The sequence below is a fragment of the Dioscorea cayenensis genome, chromosome 6 (assembly GCF_009730915.1).
Source record: "Dioscorea cayenensis subsp. rotundata cultivar TDr96_F1 chromosome 6, TDr96_F1_v2_PseudoChromosome.rev07_lg8_w22 25.fasta, whole genome shotgun sequence".
Classification (NCBI taxonomy): Eukaryota; Viridiplantae; Streptophyta; class Magnoliopsida; order Dioscoreales; family Dioscoreaceae; genus Dioscorea; species Dioscorea cayenensis.
The window spans coordinates 13404365-13418401 of NC_052476.1; the positions used below are offsets into that span (position 1 = coordinate 13404365).

The following is a 14037-nucleotide window of genomic DNA, read 5'->3' on the forward strand; positions in this document are numbered from 1 at the left end:
ACCGGTGCCGGGGTAGGGGATGAGGATACAGGAGGAACTGAGAGTGCCTGAGGAGTCCTCGGCTATAAGACAAATGATGAGGCGACATAGCGCTCTAAGATTTGTTGTAATACGTCAAAACGTGCCATGAACTTTGTGTACTGAGTGGCCTGCGTATCCCTAATCTCTGCAATCTCGGCTCGAGCCTCAGCTACCTCAGTCCGTATCACCCCCAAAGTGCTCTCGAGCCTCTCAAAGCGATCATAAGCTCGAGATGCTGAAAATATACGCACGGGAGATGGTTCCTCTGCCACTGGAGGTGTCTCGATCTCCATCGGGGCTGGCTGAGGCTCGGGAGCAGGCTGAGATGCCACGGCTTCATCACCCTCATCCTCAGCTATCTCTGGAGCTGGCAGCACTAACGTAAAAACCCCTGTCCGAACCCTGCGGACCATGCCCATCAACCTCATCGTCTCTAGGCTTAGGGGAGCAGGTATACTCGTCTTCTTAGCCCCACGAATTGAATCCAAGAGACCCATGTCTAGCACTAATCTCGTAATGTAGGGGCTTGAGAAGATCACTCCCAGTCTAGCATAGTACCCTTGATGGCTGATGTACTCTGCCATGATGTGTCCTAAGTGAATCGGTACACGCTGCACCATCGAGTACTGATACAATAATTCCTCTCAGCTCAGAACACCAGTGCTATCACCACGGCCATTCACCGACCTACTCATGATGGCATGTAAAATTTTGTATGCAGGTCGGGAAAGACATGTGGCCTTAGACACCCCTGGCTCGTACTGACCCTGACCTTATTGCACTCTGTAAGCTCTCTGCGGGGTCAAGGTTCCAGGATAATCAGTCGGTAACTGAGCATACTCCTCCGTATCTGTGAATGCCTCCTCATACAAGCCAAGTCATACTGAAAACTGAGTGACGCTCAAGGTATGGTGGTGTCCAAATACTCTGAACAGAATGGTATCCAAACTGTCGAAGCTTGTGTAAGATCTGTCAAATTCGAATGATGATAGTACCTCTAGTACAAACTCTGCGATGGCGGGCTCTCTAATCGTCAATAACTGCCGCCAACCACCTGCTGAAATGAGATCCTCTACCTCATCAGCGAACTCATCTCCCTGCTATAGATCTCGCAGTATAGTCGTGTCCAGGAATCGAGTCTGTTTGAACCGGAGTCTCGACAAGCGCTCATAGCGAACCTGATGCTCTGGAATCGCAAACCTCATGTCCTCAGGCTCAGGGGATGACTCACACGGCCTCTTATCAGCTTGCTTCTTTGATCGAGGTGCCATAATCTGCAAAATTTGAAACGAAATTGATCAAACATGTTGATAAAATAATACTGCAGAAATCCACACGGTCATGTGGAATTTCTGCATGCTTGTATGGATCCACGGTGTGTGAAAACCGCACGGCCGTGCTCTGAAAATCCAACAATACAACTTAAAAATGCTTCTAACTTCGTTCTAAACATCAATCATCCTTCTAATTGAAGAAACGAAGCATTATTAACTAGATTAATCGATGGAAACCATGAATTGATAAAGAAAATGATGAATAGGGCTTACTAACGAGATGGGATGAGAAAATGAAGAACCGACTCGAAAACATCACAAAAATCCTATCAATGTAGCGCTATGAAATCGGAGAACGATGTGAGAGTGTTTTCAGACGAATAGAGGTCTTGAAGGGGGAGAGAAACTAATCTTCTTTAAAAAGGACTCGCGACCCTTGATGTTCTGTGTATCCACACGGGCGTGCGGTAATTACCCACGCTAGTGCGCTTCATTGCAAAAGAGCCACAGGGGTGCACGCACGCCCCTGTGCGCTCTCGGGAAAACACTTCTTCGACTCTGACTGCTATCTCACAGGCATATGGAAAATACCCACGCCTATGCGTCCGACCCACAGGGGAAGCCGCATGCCCCTGTGGCTTCTCTGGACATCCGAGAAAAATACCATGTGTTATACACGCCCCTGCGGAAATTCCACATGGGCGTGGACATTCACATGCCCAACTCACAGGGGCAGCCGCACGCCCCTGTGTTTTCTTGGTATGGAGAGAACTCCTCTGCTGAGTTTCACACGGGTGTGTGAAAATTACCCATGCCCGTGCATGGTTCACAAGGTCGCCCACAAGGGCGAGTCCACGCCCCTGTGTGCTGTCGGGAAAATTCACCAAACCCTGTAGGAATTCACACGTCCGTGCGGAAATTGCCCACGGGCGTGTGACAATCGCATGGTCATTCATAGAGACAGCCGCATGCCCTTGTGCCTTCTTTGGATGAGCTCGTAGTGCAAATCCACGGGCGTGCTGAAATTCCACACGCCCGTGTGTTTTCTCTGGATGACTTAGAAAAATCTGCAGGCTCTGCAGGAAATTTCTGAACATGTTTACACACTTAGAGCCTACTCTATTATGCAATTTTTTACCAGTGAAAAACATGAAATAGAGCTCAAATGACCAAACTTTGCCAATTCCACATGAAAACACATGATTAAAATTCAAAGTTCACAATGAAATCGCAGCACAAGCATCTAAGAAATTAAGACACCAACACTTAACAAATTATTCATGCAAACAAACTAAACTAAAGCTAAGAAAACAGTAAACACTTGGGTTGTCTCCCAAGAAGCGCTTGTTTAACATCACTAAGCTCGACGTACCTTGTCTTACCTCATGGGGGTTCATGAATAAAAGTTACCCTCTTACCCATGACTTGAAAGCATGATGTGCAAAGTGTCTTGAGAGTAGAGGGTTTATTATCGTTCTTCGGACCACCTAACAATGATACGTCCAACTTCTTCGGTTCACATACGTCTCCAACAGCCTTGGAGTGTTTCCGGTGGCGTCTCCTAGCCCTCTTCATTTTCTGGAGCACTTTCTTCAAGATCCCCGCGGTAGATGGTACTTCTTTCGTAGATCCAAGCATCATTACATCTTCATGTCCCTCCTCTTGGTAGAACAAACCCTGATACGAATCCGGATTGAACATCTCCTGTATGTATTCATCAACAATCTCATCAATAGTGTCTAGAAAATATAAAGTATCATCGAAATTGAGAGAATGCCACATGGCCTCAGCAAGGCGGTATGTGAGCTTGTCATCTCTAACTCTCAAGGTGAGCTCTCCGCCGTCCATGTCAATCAATGCTTTGGAAGTCCGCAAGAACGGTCTCCCAAGTATCAAGGGTATATCCGCATCCTCATTAACATGTAGCACTACAAAGTCAACTGGAAAAATGTACTTGTCCACCTTGACAAGCACGTCTTCAATGATGCCTCTCGGATGTCGCACTGTTCGATCAGCTAGTTGCAAAGTCATCCGAGTAGGCCTAGGCTCGTCCAAGCCTAGCTTTTGAAAGAATGTGTATGGCATGATGTTGATACTTGCCCCTGAGTCTGCCAATGTCATTTCTTCACCAAGATTGCCAATATCACGACGAAATGATGATGCTTCCTGGGTCTTTCTTCTTATTCGGCATGTTCTTTCGCAATACCGTAGAGCATGAAGCATCTAAAATCACTGAAGCACTCTCCTCTAACTTCCTCTTGTTAGTCAACAAGTCTTTCAAGAACTTTGCATACTTAGGCATTTTTCAACAAAAGGTATATTAATGTGGAGTTGCTTGAACAAACTAAGGAACTTCTTATACTGTTCATCCCCTTAGTCATTTTTCAATCTAGAGGGATAAGGGATTCTTGGCTTGAAAGGTGGGGGTACCACCTCTTTCTCTTTGCTCGTCCCCTCTTCCACCTCTATAACCTCGGGTGCGTGTTCTTTTGGCATCTCACTCGTAAGCCTACCTTCAACCTCAGGACCACTTCTCGAAGTGATCGCCTTCACGTGCTCTCTAGGATTGGTCTCTGTATTGCTTGGTAAGCTTCCATGTGGCCTTTCAGATAGTGACTTTGCAATTTGACCCACTTGATTTTCAAGGTTATGCAAAGAGGCGGTGTGGTTGCGAAGTGTAGCCTCAACTGATTCAAACCTAGTATTTGGAGATTGCACAAATCTAGCCAAGTGCTTCTCTAGGTCAGTCATTCGGGTTTCCAAACCTGAAACTCTGTTTTCCACCTGAGGGGCTTGTTGTCGTTGGAAACCCGGTGGCCCCATGGCCTTTTGTGGACCTTGATTACTCCATGAGAAATTGGGATGATTCTTCCAACCCAGATTGTAGGTATTGCCATATGGGTTTCCTTGAGGTATCATGCCATTACCTACAAAATCAATATTCTCCACCGAAAAAATATCACCAATAGAGATCGGGCAATCGGAGGGAGCATGTCCTCCACCGTACTTGGTGCAATTAGTCACAGCCGCCACTCTATTTGAAGTTAGAAGGTCTGACTTCTTACTCAAATTTTCCACTTGGGCCGCCAATGAAGTTACCGCATCTATCTCATGGAGACCGGCCACCTTTTTCTTCTCCTTAGCATTCCATTGATAGATGTTTAACCCCATTTCTTCAATCAACTGGCGGGCCTCATCGGGGGTCTTGCTACCTAAGTACCTCTTGCTATCACATCCAAGAGTTGCCTTGTACTCGGGTTCAAACCATTGTAAAAGGTTTGAACAATTATCAACTTCGGGAATCCGTGTTGCGGGCACTTCCTGAGGAGCTCCTTGAACCTTTCCCATGTCTCGACTAGAGACTCCAATTCCAACTAAACAAAGGATGAAATCTCGTTCCTAAGTTTTGCTGATTTTCCGGGAGGGAAATAACGAGATAGAAAAGCTTCCACCATGTCCTCCCACGTGGTAATTGATGCTTTAGGTAATGAGTGTAGCCACTGCTTCGCTCTTCCTTTTAGGGAAAATGGGAAGGCTCTCAATTTGATGGCATCATCCGTCACCCCATTTATCTTCAGCATATCGCACACCTCGAGAAAGCTCTATATGTGACTGTTTGGATCCTCATCGGCCAAACCATTGAATTGTGCGGATTGCTGCAACATGTGGATGAATGCCAAACCATTGAATTGTGCGGCTTTAGCTATAATCGGCGGATTGCTGCAAAATGGGAAGGTCTGGCATAATCAGATAATGTTTCCTGTTGCTCATTCTGTTCTCCCATGTTTTCAGATTCTTCTGCTTCCAAATCAGTTGGATTAGACTGTTCTTGCACAGGCTCTTTCCCTTTTCTTCTAAGTGTACGTTCAAGCTCAGGATCCCCTTCAATCAATATTGAGGGATTCCCTCGGGTCATAACCTGGAGCTACACCCAAAAAGAAAGAAAAAAAAATTAGAATGATGATAGAATAAGAAGATATGAAATAGAATGAATGGTAAATAGCTAAGAAAACAAAGTGCAAAGTATCTCTAAATGCCTATTCCCCGGCAACAGTGCCAAATACTTGACAAGGTACCCTTGCTTATATCCCGCAAGTGCACAGGTTTGTCAAAGTAATAATCCCGGGTGAGCGGGTATCGAATCCACAAGAAGTAGGGAATAAAAATACTTAATTCGATTCTTAACTATGTGAAAGATCAATGATGATGAGTGTGATAATGATTCCATTCTCAATAATAAAAGCAACAAGTAAGAGAACAAAGTAAAGAAAGGGGGTAAGACAATCGATAAAGATGGGGTACTCGGATAATGCTCCGCCTAGGATAATTGTTTCAAATGCAAGAACCCTCTATTATACTTCCTAATTAATGTAGTGGTGAGTCGTGGAAATCCTTAATTACATAGTCCCAAATCTAAGGTCAACTATGCCTAACTCTATACATGTCCCGGAGGAGAAATCGAACAATCCCAACACCTCGCACTCGCATAGAGTTTCAATGAGCTCTAGGGATTCCAATTGATAAATCTCTTCCTAATTATAGACCTAACCCTTTGGTCCAGGTAGAAGGTCCCTAACCATAATTGAGCCCTAGATACTAAGATCACCTTAACGCTTCACTCCGTTGCACGCACAACTAAGCCCCGGCGGAAGTTCATCCCTTAGACCATTCACTCTATTATGGCCGCAAAGAACTCGAGGAACGGAGATAGAATCTATCACGTCGGAGGGGAAAGGGGACGCTCTTGTACCTCTCGACTCACCCTCTCAACCCTCTCCAACCTAGCTGTGTCTAATGCTCGTGGTGTGTCACTCACTCACAAGGTTACCAACGAGAATTCTCAACCCTAGTGTCACTTTAGGGGAAATGTTCATACAATCAAGCATTCAAGGTTGGAACTCACAATAAACATCAATTAATTGAAAGCAAAGTAAAGAGATTCAATGAAACAAATACATCCTAGGGTTCACAATACCCAAGTACCCACTAGGGGTTTAGCTCTCCATGGCGCTAAGTACAATCAAAGAAATAGAATGTAAAAGCAATGAATCTATAAAGAAACCGCCTCGATAGTTGTGTCGATGGTCGTGTGGAAAGTCATCTACTCGTCGTCCAAGGATTCCCTCGTCCGGTATAGGACATGCGTCGATGGAAGCTCCCATACCAACCTTCTTCCTAAGGAATGACGATGTCGGATCCATAGAAACTCTCCAAAACCTTGGCCAATACCCCTCAAAACCCTAGGCGAAGCCCTCTCTCAAGTTGGGGAAAAGATGGAGAAAAGAATACTAAAATCGGGACTGATTCGGCTTTAAATAGGGCTGGAATCGGGCGACTACACGGGCGTGGATGCTTCACGCGCCCGTGCAGAATTTCCACACGGGCGTGGATAATTTCCACATCCCCGTGTGGATCCTCTGAAGTCCTGTTTTCTCGGGCAGCTGTGAACAGTGCTTGCTAAAGTGTTGCTGAAGTGCCCTGCCTGAATAGCTTCCCGAATCCATACTTTCATCGGAGTAACGCAAACGGGCACACGTTCTCGTCGTGGATCACTTGCTTCTTGAATGATAGGTACGTTGGTGGAGCTCTTGTTCTATGTGCATAAGTCGGAATGCTCGAGTGTGACTGCCTTTGTGCCCCTCTAAATGGATGTGCCAAACTCGAATACGAGGAGGTTGGCACACACTCTAGCATCTCACATCGACCTATGTCTTCGCGTTTGAACCTTAGCAAGATTTCCTCCAAAATCGGTGCATTGTAATCCACATTGGCTTCTTTGCTTCATACTTGGCCTCACAACCCTACCTGCATGAAAGTAACATAAAAAACACACATATTAGTGTAAAAACCTGAGAAAAGTAATGCTCAACATAAGGAATGAACGCTTCGCATTCATATCGCACAAACACTTATCATTAGACACACCCTTCCTATGATATTATATCATCTGGGTCTATTTCGCATACGAAATTGTGCAATATGCAACATGCAAGAACTAGGTCAACTTGTGTTGTAAAAGGATAAAATGGTCTTGAATCTAAAATCCGGAACCGATTTTTTAAAATTCCAAATGCTCTCTCAACTCGTGATCTTAATTGTGAATGACAAAAATTAAATAACTCTTTCACATTTTGTGGCCTATGGCCTACTTGTTCTCGTAGATGGTACCTAACTTTTCTATAAGGAGATATAAATCCAAGAGTTGTTGTGTAACCAGCATCAACAAGGTAGTATTTCCCCGAAATAAAGTAGATATGAGTTCCTGACATTATTTTTAAAAAAATTTGTATCATTAATGAAAAATTTAATATGCCATTATGCTACTAAACCTTCAGGAATATGAAGGCAATAAGGAGGTGGTCTTGACAACGCATCCTTTAGGACTAGATAGTCATTTGCTGAACCTTCCCAACCAGCGAAAACATACGTAAGCTTTAAGTCGAAATCACACGCAACAAGTACATTTTGTGTAATGTCTTTTCGTCCCCAAAATTTACTACTTAGATCTGTACTGACCCTTGCATCTAAATGAGTCCCATCAACAAACCCAATACAATCCTGTCAACCAAAAAAAAAATTAGTTTGCCCTTTGAATATATGGGCACCGGTAATGAAAATATCAGTAAATGCGTCATAGCTTAAAAAAGGGATAATAATTTGGATTGTATTCTATATCAGGATGTAGTGATCCGGTTGGTTGTTTGAGAAATAAATCCATGATATTGCAAATAGCTTTGAGCACATCATTAAAATACTTGCTAACTGTTGCACCTGATCTAATAAAATCAATTTTTAATGCCCTATTTTTTGTATGGTGGCCGACTATATGTAGGAATAAAGCCACTTGTTCCTCTACATCAATGTTAATGGTATCCCTCAGATGACCACGTTCTCTTAATATAGTGCAGAGTCTGAGAAAAGTGTCCTTCATCATCCGTATGTATTAGACACAATTATGTACTCCTCCATCTAATATTCGAGTCATGTGCGCCTTCCGATGAATATTCCTAATCGTTGAGGGCTCTCGAGCTAATATTTGGCATTGTCGTCGATTAGCCAAAATATGTAAAATCACTGCAATGGTCACATATACTGGTGTTTCAGCGCAAATGATTGTCTAAATTGTTATTAGACATTAGAGACCTATACATGATTGGAATAGAAATTTTCAATTGTATATTAATTTCAGTTGAGCACTTCATTCAAAATGAACAAAAATAAATGAAACAAGCATTATGCATCCATACACTTGAAAATAAAGCCATTAATTAGAATACATGTCATTAGAAACCATGTAATTAAAAGGAGAATGAAAACAAAATATAGTGACATGTTCTCAGTTATTGAATTAACTTGAGTGAAAAGTTCAAATTTTTCACATGATCTAAAATGCACTGTTCTTCTTCTTCTTCTTCTTCTTCTTCTTCTTCTTCTTCTTCTTCTTATTATTATTATTATTATTATTATTATTATTATTATTATTATTATTATTTTAGGAACATTGTTGACAACAACTTAACATATAATCACTAGTGTAATTGGTTCTGGGGTATTGTCCTTAGCATGGGCCATTGTACAATTATATATATATATATATTTGCTCCTTTTCAAACTATATATTCATATATATATATATATGTATTCATTTGAGTTCTAGTCATTGCCTAAGCAGTCCCTGATAATGCAAGTTCTTTGTTTTAGGTAGTGTAAAAGTCAAACTCTCGGGATTGGCTCAATATGTGATGCTCACTGATGTTACAATTGCTTATGTTATAACCTCTGGGATTAGTATGGTGTAAACTCCAAATGATATATATATATTACTTTTTTATATGTAGAGTGTTATGTTTCATAAGAAATCCTATATAATTATCTTCACTTGCATTCAAGCACTTCTTATTATGTACACCATAATCTTTAAGAGATATAAGATATTTTAAGTTGCTTTACAAGCACTTCTTATTATGTACACCTTACATAGAACTCTGCTTCAGAAGTGCTTGTAAAACATGCATATAACTCGGCATGGGTATTATGTAAAACATAATAATATAGCAGAAGTGCTTGTAAACATAATAATAATGTAAGAACTTATGCTATATTATTATCACAGCATAGACGATGCTACTAGCAAGATTTATTTAATTATGATCTCTCCTGAAGATGCTAAACCCATAAATGACCATGACCATGCACCATGCAATTTGTGCCATCCAATATGCAGACAAGTCTGACAACAATATACATAAGAACAACCCCTTCAACAACTTGTGAAAGAACTGAACACTATTAAAACTATACTTAAAGTGGGTTCCATCCTAAAATAAAATCCTCACAACATGGGCAACATGCAACCACAAGGAGGATAAACCCGAGATTAAAAAATCAATTCATTATAACAACAAAAATACCGATATCAACAAAGAATGTACAATGACATCATCTACTATTGGCCGTGCTTTGGGATCTTTCTGAAGACAAGAGTCAATGAATGAGCATAGCATGGAAACCACAACAGAAAAGAAGAGTAATGAACTTGTCACTCAATTGGCTGTTTATTGTTGAAGAAGAAAACTTAAAATTTGGAATATAATTGCAATTCCCAAAAAAAATAATAATTAACTTGAAGTTCTAGAACATGGATGGTCATTAATTTAAAACTTGTTTAAAGGCAAACAAGAAGGAATTGCATATCTTCACAGTGGAAGGTTATGTGAAATTTGATCTAAAATACAACATGAGAAAGAATAATCTCATGAATCAGATAAAGAATCTATATGTTCATTAACTTCGTTAAAATTTATAACATGAATAAGATACTTATTCAAATGTTGTCAACAAAACCCATCAAATACAGACAACCATCCAGGGAATTACATTAATAAGACACCAACAAACTTTCAAAGCTATACTACTACTAGAACTCAACACTAAATCAATGTCCTTAAATCATCTCTTAAAGTTTTGCCAGCAAGTATCCAGTCTTACAAACAGGGATTTATAGGCTAAAATTTGTCAGAAAAAAATGGATCTTTGAAGAGTTACATTATAAGACACCAACAAACTTTCAAACAAGTAAAATCCAGTCTTACAAACAAGGTATAGTTTGAAATTTGTCAAAAGAAAAGATGGCTGTGTGAAGAAACTCTAGATTCATTACTCAAAGACATAAATCAAAAATAAATAAACAAGCCCTAAAACAAAAATTTTCCATAAACCAGAAATTAAAACATCAAGATAAAGCCCTAAATTCAGTAACTCCAATGACCTCAAATAGGAATACACCGTCCATATCAATCAAACAAAGAGTAAAAGCAAATCAAATCCTAAAAGATGAATGAGAATGGAACAAAGGATAAGGAAAGAGGGATAAGTACCACAAGGTAATGGAGATAAAAATGCAACAACGGCAAGAAGAAGCTTTTGCATAGCAATGGCATCAACGCCTGACAGTGAGAAGCGATTTGTCATGGTTTTTTCTTTTTTTGCAAAAGACAGATGCCTTCGACGTGCGACTATGATGATGTTCTTGAGGGCTTCGATGGCGATGAAGGTCTCGGGAGTTCAAGGGCAAGATCCAATTCGTGGGAGTTATGGAAGTGGTGGAGGTGAGTATTTTAAAGGAGGCTCACTTCCCCCACTTTAGTTGAAATTTCACTGAAGTGGTTGTAATGCAAAATGGGGGAAGTACTGAAGTGGGGGAAGTGACCACTTCCCCCACTTCAGTTGAAATGAACATTGGAAGTGGGGGAAGTGGGTCCACTTTTCCCCCACTTATTGTGAAATGAATGGCCCCTAAGTATATGTTCAAGTTCTGGATCTCCTTCAATCAATGTCGAAGGATTTCCTCAGGTTATAACCTGGAGCTACACCAAAAGAAACAAAACAAATCAGAACGATGTTAGAAAAAGAAGATGTGAAATAAAATTAATGAATGAATAGCTAAGGAAACAAAGTACAAAGTATCTCTAAACGTCTACTCCTCGGAAATGACACTAAAAACTTGACAACGCCCCTTGCATATGTACCGCAAGTGCACAGGTTTGTTGAGTAATAAAATCCTAGGTTAGTGGGTATCGTATCCACAGAGAGTAGGGAATAAAAAATCTTAAATTGCTTCTTAACTAAGTGAAAGATGAATAATGGTTTTGTTAATAAGATCTAATTTAAACAAAAATAAAAGAGACAAAAAACAGAAGCACAAGTAAAGGAGAGGTAAGGCAATCGATATAAATGGGGTACTCGGATAATGTTCCACCTAGGACGATCGATTCAAGTGCAAAATTATGCTCCCTAACTAATGCATTAATGAGTCATGGAGATCCTTCAATACATGGTCCCAAATCTAAGGTCAACCATGCCTGGCTCTATACATGTCCCGGAGGAGAAATCAAACAATCTCAACACTTTGCACTCGTACAGAATTGGAATGAGTTCTAGGTATTCCAAATGATAATCCTCTTCCTAGATGTAGACCTAACCCTTTGGTCCAGGTGGAAGGTCCCCAGTCACAATTAAGCCCTAGGTGCTAAAATCACTTCAATGCTTCACTCCGTTACCTCTGCAACTAAGCCCCAGCGGAAGGTCATCCCTTAGCCCATTTACTCTACTATGACCGCAAAGAACTCAAGGAAATGGAGGTAGGATAAATCACACCATAGCGGAAAGGGGACACTCCGCTACCTCTCAACTCATCCTCTCAACCTTCTCCAATCTAGCTTTGTCTAACTCTCATGGTGTGCCACTTACTCACAAGGGTTACCAATAAGAACTCTCAACCCTACTCTTACTCTAAGAGAGTATTCATTCAATCAATCAATCAAGATCGGAACTCAATTAAAGCATCAATTAATGAAAGCATTATAAAAGATTTAATAAAACAAATACATCCTAGGGTTCACAAATCTAAGTACCGACTAGGGTGTTTAGCTCTCCATGGAGCTAGTTACAATCAACAATGAAATCAAATGTAAAAGCAAGTAATCCATAGAAAACCCCCTCAATAGTTGTGATGATGGTCTTGTGGAGAAGCCTCTACTCTTCCAAAGGTCCCTTTGTCCGGCCTAGGATACACCTCACCGGATTGATGACGATGAAAGCTCTCCCACTAACCTTCTTCCAAATGGAGCGCGATATCGAAGCCATAGAACCTCTCCAAATCCCTTACTAATACCTCTCAAAACCCTAGCCGCCGCCCTCTCTCAAGTTAGGGAAAAGATAGAGAAAAGAATCCTCAAATCGGGGCTGAAATCCGCCTTAAATAGGGCTAGAATCGGTCATCCAAACGCCCGTGTGGATTCTTCACATGGGCCTGTGGAAATTCTACATGGGCGTGGATAATGTCCGCACGCCCGTGTGGATTCTCTGAACTTCACTTTTTCGGGCACCTGTGAACAGAACCTGCTACAGTAGCGACCCAAAACACTCTCGAATCCATGTTTTCATCGAGGTAACGTAAACGACACACATTTATATCGTAGATCACCTTGCTTCTTCAATAAATTGTTTCGTTGGTGAAGATCTTTCTATCAATGTACAAGCTGGGATACTCGAATGTGACTACCTTTGTGCCCCTTTAAATCATTGTGCTAACTTGAATAGAAGGAAGTTAGCACACATTCTTACATCTTGAACCTGACTTATGACTTCGCGTTTGAACCTTCTCAAGATTTCCTCCTGTCACGCCCCGAACCCGGCTCACCAGGCCCAGTGCGCTGACAAACGGCCGCACACCTACAAAGCCGAAACCAAGTAGGCATACAAGGCCTCAAAACCTCGAAAAAAAAATTAACAACAGGATTATGAGCTTGAGAGCCCAGTAAGAAACCACTAAAAATATCGGGATCACAAAAATGTTCAATAATTTCAAAAAAACATACAAAATGTAACAAAGCGGAAAAAATAACAAAGTGAAATTTAGAAATAGGAAATAAATCATAACAGATTTACTTTACCAAAATAACAAGCATATATGTCCCCCAAACAACTAATACCAAAACAAAATATCATAACTCATTTATTTAAACTCGGTGACCCGAGTCGGATTTCAGAACTCATAGGTTTATCCTCGGTGACCCGAGCCAGAATATCAGAAGCCGTTATTCTTCACCGACGGAACGGTGCGAAACTATAGGTTCTATGTCAGAAGTACGTGTCGACACGGTTAGTGTTTAACCCCCAAGTGACAGGGTTATTGCACAGTTAATTGGGGACTACGAATTTCTATAACAAAATATGTTGAGTGCAAAATCATTGTCCACACAAAATACCGGTGATCCCGTTTTTCTTATAAAAATTAAACCAATTATATCAACAATAAGACACTTAACAAAACAATAAATAAATATGAAATAAATTAAAAAAAAATGTGTGGGGCCCACACCTCCAAATAGTGCATTCACAACCTACATTGGCTTCTTTCTTTAACATTCAGCTTCACAACCCTATATGCAAGAAAGTAACATAAATGCACACATATTAGCGCTAAAACCTAATAAAAGTAATGCTCATAATAAGGAAAGAATACTTCAAATTCTTATCACACAAGCACTTATCACTCAACATTAGAGGTGATCTTGAAGAGAAGGGAGTCTTATCTTCTTTCTCTAGATTTGTAGTTATTTTCTCCATGTTGTATCCATCCCTTAGGGGCTAACCGTCCATGGTGCCCCAGGTTGTTGAACTTTGATGCTTTGTATGTTTTGAATGCTTTCTTCTAATGATCTACAGAGTTCTTTTGGTT

General features: G+C 40.9%; 1 non-coding gene across 1 annotated transcript; it reads left to right on the plus strand.

The window, feature by feature from the left end:
* The first annotated feature begins 4595 nt into the window (after positions 1-4595).
* Positions 4596-4702, plus strand: LOC120264082. Its single transcript, XR_005537261.1, has one exon. It is a non-coding gene; the product is annotated as a small nucleolar RNA R71 (small nucleolar RNA).
* Positions 4703-14037: the final 9335 nt, after the last annotated feature.